At 33.2% G+C, this 23,975-nt stretch overlaps 1 pseudogene; it reads right to left on the reverse strand.

Annotated features, from left to right (window-relative positions):
- Positions 1–59: 59 nt before the first annotated feature.
- LOC133180662 (uncharacterized) lies at positions 60–23,800 on the reverse strand (annotated as a pseudogene).
- Between the last annotated feature and the right edge of the window lie 175 nt (positions 23,801–23,975).

A 23,975-nucleotide genomic window follows, 5' to 3' on the forward strand; every position in this document is an offset into this window, starting at 1 on the left:
TACCCTCTCAATCTGTGTTAAGTAATTCAATTTTTACGCATGATTAGTATTCGTTATCTTCACATACTAGAATCATAGACCTGTCTGCTGATATATCTATATACACACACTTTGTTATTATTCCATGATCCAACCCAAAAACAGTGAGTTTTGTCATCATAACTCAGACTCTGTGGTCTGTACAGCTCCTGCTGTTGTGTCTCTATCAGTGACAGAAAGTGACCATCCTTGTCAATCATTTGTACTGTGTGCGTTTTAAGGTCACATACTAAGATGTGTGACAGGGCATCCGTACAAATTCCACGTGGTCGTATCTTTATTCGTGATGTTGATGGAGTTCCTGTGTAGGAGAAGCGATGTCTTCCTCCACGCTCTGTCACCACTACACCACGATTCCAGTCCGACACAATAACATCTCCATTGCGGTTCTCTGTGACGTAGATAGGTTCTCTATACAGTTCCTGACTTCTGTTGTCATATTGTATTGTCTTTATGTGTTGTCCTGTGTTTTTGCAATGGGTTACCTTGGCTGTATACTCATCAGTGTTATACATCACAACCAGTAGATCTCCATTTGAGGGAGAACAGTAGACACAGCGTGGTATCCAAGGCTTTGTTTTCTTTGTTCTGTAATCTCTAGAAATTTTGCTGATGTTATGGTCCTTGTCGATATTAATAAGGTCACCTAAAATATTCACTGTATGCACTCCGTAGTGACGACTTATATCTGTTAGATGATGTAGTTTGTCACCCTCTTTGTTTGACAAGATGAGATTATTATTCCAATCACTAATCCAGACCTGGTCTGATGTCACATGGGAAATGTGCTTTACATCACTAATACCTGTTACTGTGACAGATCTATGTAATATGGGTGAAGACATCTGTTTCAGCAGTCTCACGTTTCTTATTTGTCCTGTGATTTGGATTTCACTGAGTAACTCATTCACATCCTCCTTGCTGATTTCTTCAGTCAGGGGGAGTTGGATGTGTTGCAGAAGATTAGGAGTATCATTTATCTTCGAAACAAAGGGTTTCTTTTGGAATGAAAGGAATTGTATTGGTCTGTTTGCGGACTGTTCAGATCTTTGTTCATAATTCTCTATACTGACAAGGAGTCTGTTCATTTTTCTGAACTGTTGATTTAATTTAAGAATAAAATGTTGATGTCTCATTTTGATGTCACACATCATATTGTTAATAAGACCCTTCAATCTGTGGGCTTTTATAGTCATTTCTTTTTGATAGTTGTAGATCTCTGTGTGACTAACTTTTACATTAGTTTTGATTTCTGATAGAATAAAGCAGCTACTATAGAGAGTTTCACTTCTGATTCTGGAAATAATTTTTCTGCATTGTTTACGCTTTGTTTGATACGATTTTCTGATGTCCAGTATGTTATGTTCCTTCATTTCTGTACTTTGATAACAAACAGGAAATAGTATGCGTTCCCTGTGTTCGATACACTGCTCACAGACAGGCAATTGACATGAAATACAGAACATTTCATAGATTCTGCCTGGATGTCTCTCACAGATCTCTTGTTTTAAGAAAAATTCGTATTTCTCACGATAAACCACAGCATCATGGTATACAGTATCTAGGTCAATAACATGTCTTTCTTTACACTGTAGACACAGGTTATGTTTACATGTGTTACAGTAGAATTCTGTGTCTTTCTGACATTCAGAACACTGTCGTACTTTAAACACGGTGCTGAATCCCAGAATGTCCATGATGAAGACGGTCAAGATCTTTATGAACAATCTTCTAAAATAAAAGATTATACAGAAAGTTGAAGTGTAGAAGCTTCTCAAAAATATAGTCTCTTTTCTGATATAAATTCATTTCTTCTTTCTTTTTCATTCATTTATTTATATAAATATCATACAATGCATTCAAATATATAAGGGTTCAATAATTTTAGCCATAATATTTTCACACATCTTGTAGATCTGATATCGTTTACTAAGAATCTTTAACACTACCATAACATGCATAATTTCAATATAGGTTTGAATAAAGAAAAATTACGTCATTAATAATTCCGAAACATCTGTAAAAATCTTGTACATAATAAACAGTGATGGATGTTGTAAATGACGGAGCTATTTTATATAAGTATTTAAATTAAATACCAAAAAGAAAACAAGCAATGACAAAAGAAAAAATAAATCAAAAAATCTTACAGGATGGCATTTTTACTATGTAATTAATTCCTATGTTTCTATATTTCATATAATATTATTCACATTTGTATACTGTAGATAGCTAAATTTTCGCAACGCCATATTTTCGCGAGATAAACATGTACTCTTTATGAGCGAAACAAATTCTCAAGAATCGTGGTTACTTCTCTCTATACTCTTTAGCAGTACCAATATACGCGAGAATTATATTTTCACAAGCACGCTGTTTCGCGTAATTACGCGAAAATAAACTCTCGAAAAAAAGTGATTTACAGTATAGTGTTGGAGTGAGAATTTGTATTTAAAAAAGGACCCCATCAAATCCCCCGCCACTTTTTCTGGGGGTCAGGTCACCTCCAATACGGGTAATTCATTTACATTTGTGAAATAATGTAAGAGTATTTCAAAAGGAAATAAAATTACAATATGTATTGTCAAAAAATCAATTCCCTTACCCTTATGTGTGTGTTTTTATCAGCCTTAAAAACAACAAAAAATAGGGAATTGTAGATAAAAAAGTGTATTCTTTACAAGAACAGAAAATGATTGTCAATGTCTAAATATTAAGCTAAGTACATGCAAATTATAAATCAGCATTTGCCATACGAGAAATTTTCTACAAAGTTAATTGTTTGTTTAAAAAGTTTTTGTAAAATATCTACTTTAGTTTCTCCCTTTGATTAGCGATCTGGAAAGTCTTATTATATGTACATGTAAATATAAATTATGTGGAAATATAAATTCTTTTCAAAATATTGACCCATTATCATGCAGAATCTTGATGCTGATATTATATAGGCAATCTTTACCATTCATGTTTCATTTCTGTTCTTAATGAGGGCAGTTCAAAAATGATTCATTTGCAAGCAATTTTATACTAGATATAAAAGGTCAGCATTGATCTATATGATGTTTCTTTCTAATCCCAATAAAATGGAAGAAAATAAAACAGGTCTATCCCGAATATTTTTTCGATATCATGAAATTATCACTAGTTCTAAAATTAAAAAAAAAAAATCAGTTGTATATGTACATGTGTAGTAAAATTTAAGGAGTGACAATTAAAACATGAAAAAGTAAAAGTAGTTTTCTTACCGTCAGATTTCACTCTCGTAACAGTTTGATCAGAGGAAAGTTTTGGTTCTTCTTGTGAGAAAAAAGTAACTTTTAATTTCAAATGAATGATTTTATAAACCGTATTTTCAGAAAAGGATAACAAAAATCATAAATATTCACGAGAAGACGCTCTAAAACAAACTGCTGAGGAAAAAAAATACAAAGCCATTTTGGTGAACAAACAATTCTTCTTACTCGGATATACATGTATCTAAAATATAACAACAAAATTCCAAACTCTGTCTTCCGTTACAAAAGCTCACAAAGATCGTAAATAAACATGATATCATGATACAAAGCGACCATTTAAATCAGGATTAATTTAAATAAAGTTCCCAAAGAAAGTATTAAAGTGTTATTTTTAATCTTTGTGGACATTTAAAGAGCAGAAAGTAACAACAATAACCTTAGTTAAGACGGATCGGAGGTCCTGGCCATTTGTAGGCTATTTATACCTTCTTTGAATTAAAACCTTTAACACAATCCAAATCAAAAATAGAAAATCAAAATTCCTTTTTTTTTTACCCAGTTTTTACAATCTGAAGTCATTTTGGTCTGAAAAACCTTATATGTGTCTGGACAAGTTCACTTTTTGGTGATTTTTTTTTTTTTTTGGTTTTTGAGGAACGTTCCTCTCTATACATTTCAAATTATTTGTTACAATAAGGCATTTGAGGAAGTTCCTCTCTCTTATAAACTCGTATTTTTAAATATCACGAATCTCACCACATCAGGCAGAGAGAGGAACGTTCCTCTCTCTTATAAACTTGTATTTTTAAAAACCATATGAATCTTACCACATCAGGCAGAGAGAGGAACGTTCCTTTCTCTTATAAACTTGTATTTTTAAATACCTCATGAATCTTAACACATCCGGCATTTGAGGAACGTTCCTTTCTTAAGTTCACATATATGTACACACCTAATGAATGATCAAACATAAGGCATTCGAGGAACGTTCCTGTCTGAAATTTACCTATATCTTTAAACATCTTATAGACATTCACATGCGAGGAACGTTCCTCTCTCAGATTTCTATCTGTTGATACCTTATTCATAAAGTTTATTACAGCAGGCATTTGAGGAACGTTCCTCTCACAAATGGTTGCATTGCTGTTGAGTACTATATCTTGTAAAGCTTAAGACTTGCATTTGAGGAACGTTCCTCTCTCAAGTTCACAAATCTGTAGACAACTCATGCATGATCAACATCAGGCATTTGAGGAACGTTCCTCTCTCAAATTTTCCTACATCTTTAAACATCTTACACTGCATGTTTACGTATGACACATTGGAGGAACGTTCCTCTCTATGCATGCATAAAGCATTGAAGGAACGTTCCTCTTTAGTACATGAAATGCAGTATATATTTGTAGAAACTTTTTTTTTGTTTTTTATCCACAAACACTATTAAAAATATAGATATGAAAAGTCATTTGACATTTTAAAAAAGTATATTTAAATAAAGCTATGTTAAAGCAGTATATCAATCATGCACAAAGAAATATTTGACTTAAGTATAAGTATGTGCATTGTATCAACACGAATGCAAGGGACTAGGATGACATATGATGCATTTGAGATTAGTTCTAGGAAAATTAATTGCAGAACAAATGAAAGGGCTTCCATATTTAATATATTTAAACTCCAAAATCCCCAAAATAATCTTCCTCTCTGAATAATTGTTCTGTCATTGCACACATTTTCAAGAACATTTAAAATTTAACATGATGTTAAAACTTATTACAAGAATTCCAATGTTTTGTTGTACTTGATTTTATTGTATGTTTAAACTATTCAATGTTGTAACAAAAACTCTTGCCTTAAGTACATACTAGTATATTAGGAAGTTTAAAGTGCCATAGTTACAAAATACAATTCAGGAACTTCAAAATTGTCATTACTACTTTTAGAAAGCATTTCAAACAATATGCTACCCTTTTCACTGAATGGCATTCACATTACTTTCTACAATGTCTACCTGGGATAACACCCATGGTTTTTTTTTAATTTTAAACCACGAAACTAAACCATTTCACTGAGGATCACCATGGTTCTTTCTCAGTTACATCTTCCTTTATACCGGTAATAGGGAGAAAACCTGTATCCAATTCCTTGGTCTCCAAAGGTTTATAACTGCTTTTTTCATGAACAAATTCTTTAGTGTCATCATCTGTAAGTTGGAAAAATGTCACATTCAGTATCACATTTTAAAATTTAAATAAAGTACATGTAATAAATTAAGGGCCCTCCAGATTTTCAAAATTGTGATTTAAAGATAAAGTAGCAGAGATAGAATATTATACAATTATGGACTCTTTTACTGGTGAATATGGTTTGTTATTCACCAGAAAAATATCAATATTGACCGATGCGAAGCCGAGGTCAATATTTGATATTTTTCTGGTGAATAACAAACCATATTCACCAGTAAAAGAGTCCATAATTGTTTTATTATATAGTCCGGAATAATAAGACATTGAAGACTGCATGACGATACTCTTTTTCATTTACGAACCTCTGTCGTAAAATAATAACAATAAAAAAAGACGCAGATTACAACTTATAACTTCCGTGATTTCATTTCGCTGTGTGTAAGACATCAAAATGTTTGGAAAAATAATCATGCGATAGGCTTGCCTAACATTTTTCCTGCTCAGACACACAGCTGGCTCCGGCCGTTGTAACCATATTGTTTTCAACGTTGGGGTATTGATTGTGACGTCACAATGCCGCTGCACACGCACTTACCCTCCGGTGAATAGGGCTTCAAAACCAGTAAATATGTAGTGTTATGAACCGTTTGCGTTTGTATAGATTATATAGGGGCTATTTATAGACTATATAATAATAGAAAATATTTGTATAGTGGTAATTAGATAATGTATGATGTCTCATCTAAAATGAAATTTTAAAAAAACAGTGAAAAATGAAGAACTTGGATTAAAATTTTGAAATTTTATTTGCTATGAATTATGAAAATACATGTATAATCTTGAAAAACAAAAGGTAATGTTCTCAGAGAAGTGTTTATTTTGTGAGGTCTTAATTGAGGCCCATACTCCTCACATAAATTATCTTGATTCATCCTTTCTTTGAAATAGATATTGTATCTTAGACATCACATTAGAATCTCTCTCACAAGTTTTAATTTGTTTTCTGTTATATATGATAATAATTATAAGGTCATAATTTGGAAAAGTTTCATTTATCCTTTTCCAAAGAAAAGTGCAGCTGTCAAATTTTATTTCATGAGTTTTATATATGTATTCTACTTTAATTTACAAGAGCTTACTTTAATTCTGATTCTCATTTTTACTTTGCATTAGTAATCTTTCAGATAAACTTCAAAAACTGATATCTGTGTCTTGAAGTATTGACTCTACGTGTCTACAGTGATTTGTCTTTTAACACCCCCCCCCTTTCCAGATCATTCTTTATACAACTGATTTTGACATATTGCTCATGCCCTGTTCACAGATTACTTGATATCAATCACTGTCAATCATATATGCTAGGGAAACATTATGAGATATGCCTTAAACCAGCTCTTGCTACTATATCCCCTATCTATCCCCTGAGACTGCAGGGGGACAGGCTTCATGGACAGTGAAGACCAGTGCTGATAATATGATGATATCTGATTACTTGCTGAAAGTTTATATCAGTCAGGGTCTAATAATAGATAAAGATCTGCAGTTAGAAGCAGTTAATTAAGAGAATTTAACATTCTGTAATTGAACTGATTAGACAATTTCAATTCCAACTCCTTAAAAATTAGGATAATGTCAATATATTTAAAAAGACAAAAGGAATGTAGGTAATGTAGCTTACAATTGAAATTCATTGAGGCAGAATTTAATTCTTTTTAACTAACTAAGAGTTTTTTTTGAAAATTATTTTTACCACTTAAATTCTTAATCAGAAACTATATTTCCACACTGCTGTTTTAATTGTCCTTTGACACGAAGCAATCATAGTATACTATATTGTATCGCTAGTAAAACATTTTAAAAAATAACCTGCTAAGCACAGATAATATATATATTAAGGCCCATAGGTGGCAGTTATCCTAAAACACGAAATCAAATTGCCAACTGGTGACAAAAATTAAAGCACTGCAGCTATTCTTAGCTATGCTTAGCACTTTAAACAAGAGGCCCAAGGGCCTTAACAGTCACCTGAGTATAATACAACAATTTAGAGGATCCATAGAGTATAAAATGAACTGAAAGGTGAAGCTTTGTTGCCCAAAAGCAAGAAAAATGATGATCAGGATCAACAAAATAATTAGTCTACTGTTCATTAACAGTTCATAAATTAGGTTCTAATCTGTCCCCCATTTATCACTATCACCATACAGTATATGAACAAATTATCAGTGATTCTGTACAATTTCAATTCCTTGATAAAATCCCTTACATTGGACTCTCTTGGTCTTTGATGAACATTGAATAAGACAAGTTATTTTTGTCTCATTTTTATTTATCTATTACTTACAAGTCTACTTGATCATTTAAACTATAAAAGTACTTTTTGTATTATACAATAAAAATCTTGCATAATTCTCCTCTTCTATTAACCTTTCAAGTACATTATTTACAGTGATTAATTATCAAAAGTAAATAGCAAAGGGGAATAACTCCTCTCAGTTGAATACAAATTAATAGAGCTCTGGCCAGGACCAGAACACTTGACCAAATGGTCCAGATGTTCAAAAGTCTTTTTTATATTAAAACTTTTACTCTTTTTGCCTCTGATATGTCCAGGTGCAGAGAAGATTTTCAAAGAAATAATGCATTTTTTCTACAGATTCTCTATATTATCAATAGAGCCCCCCCCCCTCCCACCCCCAGGCCCAGAACCCCTGACCTTGGGGCCATGAATTTCACAATTTTGGTATAGTCACCCTTGCTTATCATAACTATGTATTCAATTTGTTTCAATAATACCCAGGAGTAGAGAAGAAGATTTTCAAAGAAATAATGCACTTTCACTATATGATCTATATAGCCCCCCCCCCCCCCCCCCAGCGCCAAACCCCTGACCCTGGGGCCATGAATATCAAAATTTTGGTAGAGTCACCCTTGCTTATCATAACTATGTATTCAATTTGTTTCAATAATACCCAGAAGTAGAGAAGAAGATTTTCAAAGAAATAATGCACTTTCACTATTTGATCTATATAGCCCCACCCTAACACCACAACCCCTGACCCTGGGGCCATGAACTTCACAATTTTGGTAGAGTCACCCTTGCTTATTATAGCTATGTATTCAATTTGTTTCAATAATACCCAGGGGTAGAGAAGAAGATTTTCAAAGAAATAATGCACTTTCACCATTTGATCTATATAGCCCCGCCCTACCACCAGAATCTCTGACCCTGGGGCCATGAATTTCAAAATTTTGGTAGAGTCACCCTTGCTTATTATAACTATGTATTCAATTTGTTTCAATAATACCCAGGAGTGGAGAAGAAGATTTTTCAAAGAAATAATGCACTTTCACTATAGGATCTATATAGCCCCGCCCTAGCACCAGAACCCCTGACCCTGGAGCCATGAATTTCAAAATTTTGGAAAAAGCATCCTTGTTCACCATTACTATGCACTTAGTTTGTTTAAACAATATCCAGGAGAAGAGAAGAAGATTTTCAAAGAATTAATGCATTTTCACTATATAATTAATAGAGCCCTGGCCTACCACCAGAACCCCTGACTCAAGGGCCATGAAATTCACAATTTTGGAAAAGGCATCAATGCTTATCATAACCATGCACTTAGTTTGTTTATATAATATCCAGGAGCAGAGAAGAAGATTTTCAAAGAATTAATGCATTTTCACTATATAATCAATAGAGCCCCACTCTAACACCAGAACCCCTGACCCTGGGACCATGAATTTCACAATTTTGGAAAAATCATCCTTGTGCATCATTATCATACACTTGGTTTGTTTAAATAATACCCAGGAGCAGAGAAGAAGATTTTCAAAGAATCAATGCATTTTCACTATATAATCAATAGAGCCCCACCCTAACACCAGAACCCCTGACCCAGGGGCCATGCATTTCACAATTTTGGAAAAGGCATCAATGCTTGTCATAACCATGCACTTAGTTTGTTTAAATAATACCCAGGAGAAGAGAAGAAGATTTTCAAAGAAATAATGCACTTTCACTATATGATCTATATAGCCTCACCCTAGCACCAGAACCCTTGACCCTGGGGCCATGAATTTCACAATTTTGGTAGAGGGCTCAATGCTTATTACAATAATGCCAACAGTTTGACTGCTTGGTGTCCAGGAGTAAAGAAGAAGATTTTTAAAGATAGCACTAATTTTGATGGTTTTAGCCCCACCCCTCAGGCCCCAGGGGGGCAGGGACCATGAAATTCACAATTTTTGTACCCCTTCACCCGTTGATGCTATATGCCAAAATTGGTTGAAATTGGTTCAGTGGTTCAAGAGAAGAAGCTAAAAATGTTCAAAAGTTTACGACCGACGCACGACGCACGTCGCACGACGGACCACGACGGACGAAAACAGATAGCAATAGGTCACCTGAGTGACTCAGGTGACCTAAAAATTGAAGTATTCCTAGATAGCAAATCAAACAGCATTCTATGGTCAATGTATAGAAGTATATATTCCCAGTCCCTTAGGTTAATAGTGCTCTTATTGGTAAAACATTACACAATTCAGAACAATCTTTAAAAATAAGACAGATATAAAATTCATAGATAGCATAAGAATACTTATCATTTGGCCTCAAAAAAGTGTTTTACATTTTACATTATCTCAACCTTGTAAGTGTGGTAGATGTAAATGTTAATGACTACAATGATCTAATTAGGTAATAAGATCTTGACCGCAAATCAAGTTGGCTGGATTTGGAGAGGGTATCAAGTTTGTACATTTATTGCTGTGTTTCAGAACAGGATAAATATCGGAATAAATTGACAATGTTCACTGCCAGTTATTAAAAGTCAGCAAGTTGAGCAGTTCCAATACTGAGTGCAGAATTTTATGTTCAATGAATAGTTTCTAAGTCACATCCTTTATGTAAACTGTTACATGGTAATACAAAATTAAACTTTGTAAAAAACTTTGGACATCATTTTTTTGTGTCGCCTGCAGAGCAGAGCGGCACCTAGGGATCACTTTACCCAGCGTCTGTTTGTCTGTCCATCCGTCCGTTCGTCTATCACACCTTATATCTCGAGAACTGTAAAAGGTATGGATTTCATATTTTGCACATGTATAGCTTTGCACGATGGCTTTTGTATTTTACAATGGGTACTGACCTCCTGACCCTTGAACTTGACCTTTGACCTACTATTTAAAATAGTTCACAGTGCCAACATTCAACTTATTTTTGACATTTAAGAGCTAGTCTAGGCTATTTAGCATAAGCACTGTTTGTAATAAAATATTTTGAAAAAAATACCAGCGTAACAGTCCACTTGACCTTGACCTTTGACTTTCTTTGCAAAATATACTGCAGACGGTTTAAATTAACGTATGTCTTTTGAATTTAGAGAGACAGGGATTTGATAATTAGTATTTTTACATGTTGACAGTGTACTTTGACACTGTATAATATACACTAACCTCAAAAACTGAAATTTTTAAAGTACTTTGAAAATACATTGGGATCGGTATTCCAAAATGGATGATGTAGACTGACAATTGCGGTAATGACAGACTGAAGTCTCTTTTGAAGGACATGGTGTTGTTTGAGATAACTAATGATAAATAATTATTTCTAATAATTTAATTTTTTCTAATATTCATTTTAGCTTTGAGGGGTTGGAGATTTATATTTCTATTTGATTGTTAGACTCCATGGCAATCCGGCTTACTGTCCATGGATTTTTTTTCTTTGCCGCCAAAAATGCATGAACTATAATCGCGGCTATAGTAGCAAATAAATAGCTGACCACTCTTGCATATATTAACATCTTCAATGAAGCTAAAAGCAGGCGACACATGCCTTCCGTGGAACACTCTAGTTTAAAAAAATACAAAACAAAACAAAACAAAAAAAAAAAAAAAAAACAAAACAAAAAAAAAAAAAAAAACATATGTATATCAGTCATTTGTAAGTGACTAAATAATGATTATTTAAAAAAAGGGGCCATTTAAGTAACTTAAATCACTAAAACATCACAAAAAAATAGCAAGAGGAGAATGATATATGATCTACATGTTTGTTTGTTTGTATGTATGTTGTTTAACGTCTCTCTCAATAATTTTTCACTCATATAAGAATGCCTGTACTAAATACACATTCAAGCAACATGTGAAATTAATATTTGTAAAACGTGAAAACAACATCGCCTGATCTAGAGGGGGAAGAAAAAAAAATCCAAATTTCCTTGGGAATACTTTCTAAAATATGTATTGATTTAGAAGATTCTATAAAACTAACATTTAAAGAATATTTTGTACTGAGTAATACAATCATTCTGTTTTATTAACTGGATATCGATCTAGCCCCCCCCCTCCCCTCTCCTCACCTATTTCCCCCTTTCCAAATTGCTAGATCCGATTCTGTCTCTGTGATTTATTGGCAAGTTTGCAGAAACAAGCGAATTAAGATACACTGTATCTAGGATTGCAGAGTGGGTCATTTGGGATTGATAATCTAGTGATCAGCTACAGCAAGATTAACAGCCCATGTTATCTGTTAAATTACAGGTCAATTTATATAGCCTTTGTCTTATCAGCTTTCATTATGGAGAAATGATATTGGAAGATTTTCTTTAACTCTTTTAAATCATCAAGAAATCTCTTTATGGCTTGACAAGTACTATAAGAATACATTAAGATATTTAATCAATGGTCACAAGAACCTTTGTATGCATATCAAGCATGTGATGTACATGTAAGCATAATGCTCTTCTACTATTTATTTTTACTCCGTTTTTACATAAAGAATAAATAAATACAGAATCGTGGTTAAGCATCGAATGATGTGAGTATCGATTAGTTAAACTGTTACTCAGAATTGAGTAATTATGTATGCTACCTGCAGCAGACTTTTTTCAAAGAGTACATTATTGAAGATTTAATTGGATTTGTCTTTTTTCCAAAACATTTCAAGTAAACAGTAAGCAAAACTATCAAGAACAAGTTTCTATATGGCTGAGTAAGATTTTTGACAAGGTCACTGTTGCTGGTAATTAAAGAACAACACTTGATTCCAATCTAAGTACTAATTCATACACAGATAAGCGTAATTAAATACAAAATAGCAGAGTTATATGTAATGATATCTTGGGAAAGTGTTAACAATTGATCAGTGAACACTATGTGAAGCCGTTTAGTATGGGGATGTATAAACAAACTACAGGGCTCTTTTTAGTTTAAACACATTACTTCTGTGACATTATTCCCCTGAGCCTGGGTGAATTGGCATGCTCTGCTCTCTAACTCCATTGAAATTAGCAGTGCAGAGCACCTAGTGAAGCACGGATGACATATGGATGGAACTGGGTGAATCAGAGCTTTAGCATTTTCTTTATCAAATCAATGTTTGATAAAAGAAAGCAAATACAGCTTTACTTTAAAAATACTGGGTCTTTCCAAATAATTCAAAATGCAAGAAAAAAAAATTGGAAAATCTTTTTGAAATAATGTACCTCTTCAATACATGTACATGTCAAGTCATTCCATTTTACAAAAATATTATACGGAGAAAAAACTCTAGTATGTTTATTATGAATATTATTAAAATTTTATATAGGAGTTCAGTGTTTTTAATGGGAGATGGGCAATTATTTTAAGGAGAAAAATATCAATAAGAATTATTATCAATTTTACTTTTGGAAAAAAAATGTCAAAAGTGGTGTCCCAACACAAAAAACTCCTACTAATTTACATGGGTTAGGTATTTTGACTGCATAACATTATCATGAACAACATGAACAAGGTATGTTATTTCCCAAAAACTTTTATTGTTTAGGCATGTTACAACGCACTTTGAAAAATTACGCACTTTGAAATTTTTTTTTAAAGTGCGTTAATTTTGGGACCACGTTAACGCACTTTGAAAAATTTTACTTTTTTTTCAAAGTGCGTTAATATCGACCTTATTAACGCACTTTGAAAAAAAAATGTGCACGGCTTGGTCAATATTCTTGCAAATTTTAGGTATGATAAATAATTATTTGAACCTGGTTTAATAATTTTTCAGTGATGATGTCACTTCAGGATCTGAGATATAGACGTTTTAAAGATTTTAGGGGTTGTTTTCTTTCCGACAGTTCTCGTAAATGTTATAAAAGGGAAATAGGTCTTTTAGAAATGATTGCATAATTTCGTTCCTTTTTTATTTAATCCATTCTGTAATAAGTTCATTGGATGAAGGAGTCGATATGTGACTTAAAGCATGGCATTTTTCTTTGGGAAAGAGGAGCAATTATGATTTTTCTCTACCATGAAAATTCTCTCTCTCTCTCTCTCTCTCTCTCTCTCTCTCTCTATTATATTCAATATGAACATACGCTAGACGGATTAATTTGATAGTAATAAAATAAAATATTAGCCACAATACTCATTCGACTGGAACTCTTAAATTTTTGATATCATAATAAGGCTAGATATAATTATATCAAATTAAAAAAAATTCTAAGATTCTGGTATATAATATTTGCCCTGTCCGTCCGTCTGTCTGTCTAGCTGTTTGTCTGTTTGTCCGAAAAAAAACTTTAACCTTGTCCATAACTTTTGTTTGGGCGGAGCTTTGACTTTCATGTCCCACATGCGTTTTTCTTGTGACCTTTCTCTGGGTAACAACATATTTGAACTTTTAACCTTGACCTAGGAGTTTGACCTAATTTGATTTTCCTGAAAATGAACATAAATAGACTTTCAGTTTTAAAAGAACTAAATTTCGATTAACAAAAGACTTCCTTATACAGTGCTTTTTACTGTATTTAAAATGTTCTATTTTTTCTTGAAATATGACCTTTAGATGTACGAGTTATGTAAATATATATATCTGGGTAGGAATGATAAAGAGTTGAGCTGAGGGACCTTCAACCCGTCTTTTCTTCGTTGTCAATGAGGGTTGATCAATTAATCAGTTTTTAGAAAGAAATGCAACAAAACAAGGGCACCGCAAAGCGGAGCATTCCTTCCCAAAAAGCATATTCTATAACTTAAGGCAGCATTTGACATCGATCCCGATGCAAATTGCGTCACTTCCGTTTCGCACAGGAAAAACTAACACACACACTAACACACAATCGCGTTACTATATCCCCTCAATCATTGCGAGGGGATAATAATGTTGTTTATAACTTAAAATTTAAGTCCCAAATTTTTGTTTTATACATATTTTTTTCAAAGTGCGTTAAGTGTGTACATGGTTAAAAATTATGATGTACACTTTTAACGCACTTTGAAAAAAATTTTCAAAGTGCGTTGATTTGGTCTCAAATTCACCGCACTTTGAAAAAATTTTTCAAAGTGCGTTGATTTTGTCCCAAAATTAACGCACTTTGAAAATTTTTTTCAAAGTGCGTAATTTTTTCAAAGTGCGTTGCCACAAGGCATCAGTTTTCTTATTAAAAATATTTGTGTCTTTCTTACGTGTTTGTGTTTTTTTAGGGCTGTATCAATATATCGAATAATCAATACGGATCAATATTTAAGAATATATTGTATCGAAAAAAGACCTTCCAATACATATCGACAGGCAGATTTCCTTTTAATTCTGTGAAAAAGTTGGGAATTTCAATCACCAAAGGTTATATTTTTCACTGTTTTGAATTAAAATTGATCAATAATTAAGGAGATAGCACATCTTAGATAAATATATTACAAAATACATAGACAACATAGGCGTCGGAACGGGGGGGGGGGGGCTTAGCCCCCCACTTTTTTTGCAAAGATAGACATAATATAAGCATTGAAAATTGGGGCTTACCTTTTTTCGTTGGGTTAGCCTCCCCCCCCCCCCTTTTCAATTAGCCAGCCCACTTTCAATTTGCTTCCGACGCCTATGGACAACTTTATTTAACATGTTTTTTTCACATTCATTAAAAGCTTGAATTTTAAGTGTAATTTGTTATGACAGTGAGACAAGAACTTCGAAATGGGATATAAAACAATTAGTTTTTATGAAATTCATGCATTAAATGAATTATAAGACTTCTTTTATAGACTTGTTAAAGAATCCAATATATCGGATATCGCATAATAAAATATCGTATCGTATCAATTTTTTTTTTTGCTCAATTCTAGTGTTTTTCTTAAATCATGGACATGGACCCCCCTCCACCCCAACAAAATAAATAAATAAAATAAAAACAAGCAGTCTCATTGCTGCTATGCATAACATTTAAAAACATGCACTGGATGTCATAGAATTTCTAATTTTCTCAATGATAATCATGACTACATACTTGATTTGTTTAGGATCCTTCTCTCAGTAATGAACTGCTGCTGCAACAGGTGTCAAGACCGGATAGAATACACTGAAACCAAAGGCACATTAGTTTATTTATCAAAACAATAAATTTCTCATTCATAATTTACTGTTATTTAGAAGTGTCTAATCTAGCATTTCAATAGGCTATAATAACTTTGACAAAGTTATTGATTAAATCTTTTATTTCCATTTTTTATGCAAACAATACATGGTATACATAAAGATTTATCATACATTTAAATAAATATTTGCATATGTACCTTGATACATCCTTAATAGTGAGGGACTGCAACATCCTGTTTTTATCCAGCAAAGTAGTTTTTCTGTTTTTTTGACTATACTCAAAGTTGACATCGAGAACATGGGTTTGCTATGTTTGAGAGATCCCCATGCCCAAAGTCTGATAACACACCCACAATCATTTCAGTGTGGAGTGTCTTGATTGACATTTCTTCAAATAGTGGCACCGTGTTTCCATTCAGTAGGTCAATTGCACATGAAAAGCTTGCTTTAATTGACTAGCAGGAATAGTATTCATCAGAAGACAATGTACTGTAGTTTGATTGAATGGGGAATTAAGAAATGGAGAAATTGACAATGATGTACCTGTGTATTATAATGTGATACGGACAAATAATTATTCTTGTTCAAGCACTTGATGTATGCGATGAAGATTTGTATGAACAAACCCGGCCGGGATACATATCAGTAGAGACACATCTTTGTAATATTATTTGATTTTCCATTAAATGAGTGGATGTTCAACCGAATAGAATTGATTGGTCATTTACATTTGAATCTCGGATGAAATAAACTAGAAAAGCTAAGGGTAGGGATACTTAGTTTCAATTTTTATCATTTCATATAGATAATAAATACAATTTTAAATATTTAAGAAAATTGTCATTCTTACATTTCTTTTTATAATTTCTACGTGTGTGTTTTATACGGCAGCTTAATATCAAATCGCTGGTAAATTTATATCTGTTCAAGAGAATACAGTATAACTTTTTGATTGATTGATTGTTGTAGTTCTGTATGTCGTCACTTGTATGAGAGGTCACCTGATGATAGTGAAGGCTTCAAATTTAGACCTTTACTTATTCGCATGATACTCAGGGCAATTGAGCAGTGAAGGTTCTCTGGCGTGCAAACACCTCCGACTTGGTGCGCCCGTTCGAGGTCTCATTTGAAAGACCTGCAACTTAAACTTCAAAGTACCAAACATTTTGTGAAGGAACAGTTTCTACCTATATTCCTTTTACCGGTATCATTTTTGCAACCAGGGCATGAACCCGAGATCACAGAAAGACTTATCGAGCTACATGACAGTACTTTACACACACTGTATTCTCTCCCAGTTCCCTTTACCATATGAAATTAAGGCTCATAAATCATGACCGCATTTTGCCTTACTTAAGTTGCATGTTTGCATCCTTAAAATAATAAATGATATTTATATTTACAAGCAATATGTGCAAATCCTGAATTTTTTTTTCAAGGGGGGGGGGGGGGGTCCACACCTTTACACAAGAATGTACATGTAGGCCTATAAACATTGCTCTTTCTCAGTGTTCCCTTTCCTACAAAAAATATCTATCAATTCATAAGTTAACGGGAATCTTTATTGATAGATGGAAACTAAGTAGAAAAGGTAGATCAGAGGGTCAAACAACCTTAAGTTTTATCAGGAGTTATATATAAGACATGTAAAATAAAGTATAGAAGTTTGTTTAACAGAAAAGGTGAAGATAAAGAACTGTTATCAATGTCGAAAAATCTACAAACAATATAAAACTGTGAACAAGGTATAAAACATGAGGTTGAATATTCTTAGTTCTTGTTAATTATATAACTTTTCAGAGAGACCTGTCTCTCTATATATCTATATACGTTAACTTTGTTTTGTTCCAACGACCCAACCCAGAGAAGATGAGTTTCGTGGTCATAACCCAGGCTTCTCGGTTGATATATGGTCCCTTCTTGTTGTGCCAGTAACACTGACAGAAAATGACCGTTCTTGTCAATCATCTGTACTGTGTTAGTTCTATCATCACACACCAGGATGTGTGACAGCGCGTCTGTACAGATTCCTCGTGGATCTAATCGTGATCCTGTTGGATGTCCTTTGTAGGAGAAGCGATGACTTCCTCCACGCTCTGTCACAACTACGCATTTATTGTCAGACACAATAACATCCCCATTGCGGTTTTCCTTGATCTACCTTGGGTACCAATAGAGTGTCTTACCTGTATTGGTGTGTTGTGTTGTTTGTATATGTGTTCCTTTGTCATTGTACCGGTTTATCTTTCCTTCTGTAAATGTCTCATTATTATACATCCCGACCAGTAAAACTCCATTTAAAGTGGAGGAGTAGACACACTGTGGTTCCCAAGGTTCTGTTTTCTCTATCAGTGTAGACTCTGATCTGTTATCTTTAGAAAGTTTGTTAATGTTATAACTCTTGTCTATATAAATTAGCTCACCTATATCGTTCACTGTGTGTGATCCATACCCACTAAGGATGCTTGTCAGACCATGCAGTATTTCACCTTCTGTGTTTGTCAAGATGATATTGTCCTCCCAAAAATAACTGATCCAAAACTGTTCGGATGTCAAACAGGAAATGTGATATCCATCACTAACACCCACTGTAATAGATTTATGTAACACGGGTGTAGACATCATTTTGACCAGAGATTCAACTTCTACTTTTCTTTTTCCCCTCTCTAAAATCTGGATTTCACTCAGTAACGTAGTCACATCCTCAGAAGCCGGAGATATCAGAAGGTTTTGTGTTATAATTACAGTATTCTTCAGGAAAAGGAGAAAGCTAACGGGTCTCTTTCCTAACTGTTTGGTAACGTGTTCAACGTTGTCTGAGTTGGTAAAGAAACTGCGCATTATTTTCTTGTGTTGTATGTGTCTGGTTTTAACATCACAAATTACAGTGTCAATAATGTCCTTTAGTCTTTGGGCTTTTTTTGACATTTCTGAATGAAGGTTGGAGATTGCAGTGGGACAAGTTTTTATATCCCTTTTGATTCTTGCTAAGAGAAAACGGCTGTTGTAGAGAGTTTCACTTCTGATGTTGTGAATAATATCTCTGTGTTGTTGTCGGTTAAATTTATAGGCTCCTCTAATGTCCACTGAACTGTGTTTCTTCTGTTCTCTAGCTTGGAACCCAAACGGAAGTATATCTGGTTTTTTGTGTTCTGTACATTTGACACAGACATTAAGTTCACATGAATGACAGTATATTTGATTAATCAATATTTCGGGATGTTTCACATTGCTTTCTTTCTTTGGGATGTTAGTATATTTCTCACGGTAAATCACAACATATATGTTTATATATAGTTTCTAGATCAATTACGTGTTTCTCTTTACACTGAAGACACAGGTCATGTTTACACGTGTTACAGTAGAATTCTGTGTCCCCCTGACATTGTGAACACAGTCGTATTTTCCCATGAGTACTGCATTTTCGAGTATGCATGATGTGAGGGATCTGGATTTTGGTGACACAATCTGTTTAAATTAAACAATATGCAGAAATTATTTATATGAATCCTTGAATCTGCAGTCAAGCTTATCTAGGGTTATAATTTGTTAGAGACGTAACTAAAATTGCATGAAACTTGTATCTTAAAATTAAAAATATACGTTGCTGACATAGTAAATTTGTCATCAGGAAAAAAAGACCAGTTTTAACCATATCATTATTAGGAACACAGACATTGGCAATCATTTGATTTGACTCATGATTCTTCATTTCACGAAGGCATTTCCTCAGAAGCCATGGATATTGAATTTCGGGGGGGGGGGGGGTGTTGTTTGTGTTCTGTGCATTTGACTCAGACATAAAGTTTACATGAATGACACTACTTTTCTACTTTTGATAAATTATTTCTGGATTTTTCACACAGGTTTCTTTTTTTGGGATGTTCATATTTCTCACTTTGTTAGAACCGTAATTAAAATTGTGTAAAACTCACTCCTCAATGGCAACTGATCCAACCTCTGATGTTTTAGACTTCCCTGTTTGCTCTGCTTCTGATTTGTATTGTTTGAATGGAGTTTTGAGCTTGAATACTATTCGTTATCTCCATATTTCATTGTATCTGAAAATTAAATATACTTTGCCGACATCAAGATTGTAGATTGCTTTGTATTATTAAATAGTTTATCAGTAGCCTGGCTGACTTACGAAACTGTTCGTACGAAGAAAATTATCTTAACGAGGTTCGCTCCAGAGCTTTTGAGCAGATTCTTATCTTAACCTATATTTCAAAAATTCTGCATAATGTTTTAATTCTTACAATAAATTTGGATTCTACAATGCCAATTTAACTATATTCAGTTAAAACTCCATGATTAAATTCCATACCAAAAGCATAAAGTGAGGAACTATATTTTGTGGCGGAAGGTTTTTTAGAAGAAAATGATCATTTTTTCTCTTTCGAAGATTTAAAAGTATGTTAAGTTTGGATTCCTATTTTTACATGTAGTCTGCACACATAGTTCTTTTGTGCAGTGGACTGTTTTATACTGGTCCTAAATTATCTATTAAAAAAACTGTCATGAATTCTATCATCATATTTGATAAATATAGCAAATATATTGTGGAAATGAAGAAAAAAATAGCCCTAATTTAAGCTTAAAATTAGCACTATTTTAGTAATATCTAAAAATTAACATCACAGACCCCCACTTTTAATTTTCTTTTCTGAATATATATGATACTTTTAATCATTCTTCTTAAATTCAGTAAAATGTCATTACTTTCAAATGATTTTTTTTGCTTGTTAAATTTTAATACCAGAAAAATGAAAATGTTTGAGTGCAAAAAGGTCAAATAATTGAACATGCGGAGTAATTCAAAAATTTCTTCGTTGTTACAAATTTTAATGTGTCTATTTAAGATGAAATAAGACTGTGTTTGTTCACCATAATTTATTTGAACAAAAAATATTGAAGGAAAAACTTTAAAAATTGATTTATGTGTAAGACGTATTTACAGTGCAAAAAGGTCAAACTAAATGCTCTGTAGCGCCAAAAGAAGCGCATTGACCCCCATTTTTTGTTTTGATTTTTAATAAAGCTATGTGTATAAATTCTAAAAATATACTTGATAAAAAATTCTCATTACTTTTGATGGCAGGATCCAACCTCCTTAAGTATACCCTTTAAACCCAAAACCCATAAACCCCATATGCAGGTGATAATGGTGTATTGCACATAAATAAGGGAAATTGCCGATGAAACATCATCACTTTTATCATTTCTTTATCTTTCTTTAGGAGAAAATCCAAGAATGAATCAGACTCTGCTGTGTCTTTTATTTCGAGTTCAATAGAAAACCAGTACTGTAGATCACCATACTTTCGCGACACGTTATTTTTATATATATGTATTTGGTATATTTATAAGCGAGATAAAATATCAACGAATTCTGGTTTTTGTTAAATATAATGTATGTTAACAAAAATTTACGCGAGAGACCGCCTTGCGTAATTACGCGAAATAAGTTCCTCGTGAATAAAAGATGATTTACAGGTATACACACAATTCAATATGATTGAAATTACGCAGTACAGTTAAGGTGCCAAATGGAAATATTGGCGAATTTTTTAGACAGAAAATACATTCTTTACAAGGATGGGCGATTCTTTTTAGGCCTTTAATATTATCGGACAAATGTAATGTGGCTGAAAACTACATGTTGAGGACGTTTATATTTCTTATTTAGATTTGTCATGTAATGTGGCAGTCACGTGATTTTAGCAAATATACCTGCAGTATTGAGGTCATGCAAGGGCATAACCAAGTTAAAAATCGAAGTTTAATTTATAATTATTTTCAACACTCTTTGTAGTTTGTGAAAAGTGCTGCGAACCTATATAGATTCTATTATATAATTGCTAAAATTACATTTGTTAGACCGTATGTTGAATATTTTACTGGTCAAGGACATTAAATGTAGATATAATTAATTCATTTGCAAGATTTCAACAGGTTCGCAGCACTTTTCAAATATCTTCATACTTCTTGAGTTTATGTGTAAAAGCTTGTCGTAATTCATTGAGGGTATGCCCTTGCAATATATCGATTTATTACGACCCTTCTATTACCCTTCAATGAATCTGCATACAAATATACGGCAGTTTCACTTGTCTAGGGAATGTACTTGAAGTATATGAATAAAATCATAAAAAAGACATCGCATCCAAGTTAATGGCCTCTTATATATCTGCAAATAATATTTTATTCAATTACAAAACATATTTTTCATTGTATAAAATATAACTTGATCCGCCTCTCACTGCACACAAACTGCGTCAAATTTTACGATATGACGTCACATTGACAAGTGCATTGCGATCAGTGAATTGTTTACATATTGTTGTGTGGAATTTAACCAACGACAAAAATACAAGCAATAATAAGCATTGATGTAGTTTAAAGCTATCCAACAGTTTAAAATAGCGTATCATTTCATTTTGTGGTAATTTGAAGAACATGTATTTTTGTGTGATGTCATAGTAAGCATTTCCCGTAAAAATTAGGCCACGCCTCCTTATTGCAGCCTTAACTGTGCTGCGTAATTATTATTAATTAAAACACGGCATCGAGTTTTCCTCGAATTTAAGCTAACAACTTTTTTGTTTTACCCCGCTTGCATATGAACGATAACTATTACAGTGCACTTAAACATTAAAACATATCTTATAAATACGACTTTTAACAAACTATCATCACTTACACTTTATATCATAAACCATAAAAAAATAAGAAAAATAGAAGTTAAATAAGGGGTTCTTAGATTTGTTCTCCTAAAATGACATACTGAAAATCAGAATGCCATACTGAAATATAATAAGAATAAATATTTTGATGCTGAATCGATATAACCACTATAGGAACTCCAAAATAAAACCCTTGGAATTTATGTAGTGAAATAGTGTATTTATATGGGGATATACAGTTTATAAACTTTTAACAAGCTCAAGTCTTTCTATGGTCTTTTTCACTGAAGTGTGAAATGTAGCCCGGATGCAGCATCAAATGTAAACACATGAACAATCACTTCAAAAACCTATAATCATTAGGTGTGGTAAGTTACAAGCACATGCCAAAGTACTGGAAGGAAGAAAAAAAAAACAACACTTTGGGCCATTGAGCAGTGAGGGATCTTTTTCGTGCCAGCACCTACTGCGACACGGGACCTAGGTTTATACGGTCATCTTCGAAGGAACGGTCTCCACGTCCCACAGTGGGATTCGAACCCGCGACGTAAGGATCAACTTACTTCGCGACTCTAGCGCAGACGCTCTAACCACTGCGCCACGCGGGCTGCGTCAAAAAAGTATCAATCCGCTTAACGTTACATTTGAAGTATGTACAATTTGAAGCATGTTTGAAGGAGAAATTGTCTTATTTTTCTACACCTTATGATGGAAAATTGAATTATAAGGAATGAATTTCACGGTTTATAAAGCGTAAACTGCCCTAACCCAGGTTTACCAGTATAACTTGGGTAGCTATTAAATTCATTCCTTAAAGAAATCAAATAATTGGAAGACCTTTGTGCAATTTTATGATGCTTGTTAATGCTGCACTCCTGCTCTGAATCAAAGTTTAAGGAAATAAAATCTAAAATTATTTCTTTATTATTTTTTCTTTACATACACGAGGATTTTCATTATTTGATATCTGTTCAAAACACCTGTTAAAGCGCCTGCTATTTTTTTGTTTAAGAACATCTGTTGATATTATGATTTAAATAAAAAATATCTCGGAAAATTTGTATCTAGTAGGAAAAGCTACAGACACTTCTACTTGTTCCCATTTATCCTGAGCATACATGTATAAACACTAAAACTTTGCAATGAAAGTATAAAATGATCAATTGATTAATATTTTATTGTTTAGCTTCCAATTTGAGAATATTTATGGTGCTTACTGCCGTACTAGTGAGTGATCTTTATCGTGCTACCGCCAATGTGATACATGACCTCAGTGTTTGAGGACACATCTGAAAAACCCATGACTCTTACTTCTATGCCAAGCGCCTGGCGAATTACACAATCAATACCTATTTTATACAGCTTAGATTTGACATTTATAAAGCTACATGTAAATAAGCATTCAAATATTATGACTTTCTTTACATTCGCATTTTTCTAAAGTCCCTCGTGGCAGGTCATGAATTCAAACAAGAAT

Source organism: Saccostrea echinata, unplaced genomic scaffold (genome assembly GCF_033153115.1).
Source record: "Saccostrea echinata isolate AGI-Se365-2 ecotype Australia unplaced genomic scaffold, CSIRO_AGI_Sech_v1 ptg000007l, whole genome shotgun sequence".
Classification (NCBI taxonomy): domain Eukaryota; kingdom Metazoa; phylum Mollusca; class Bivalvia; order Ostreida; family Ostreidae; genus Saccostrea; species Saccostrea echinata.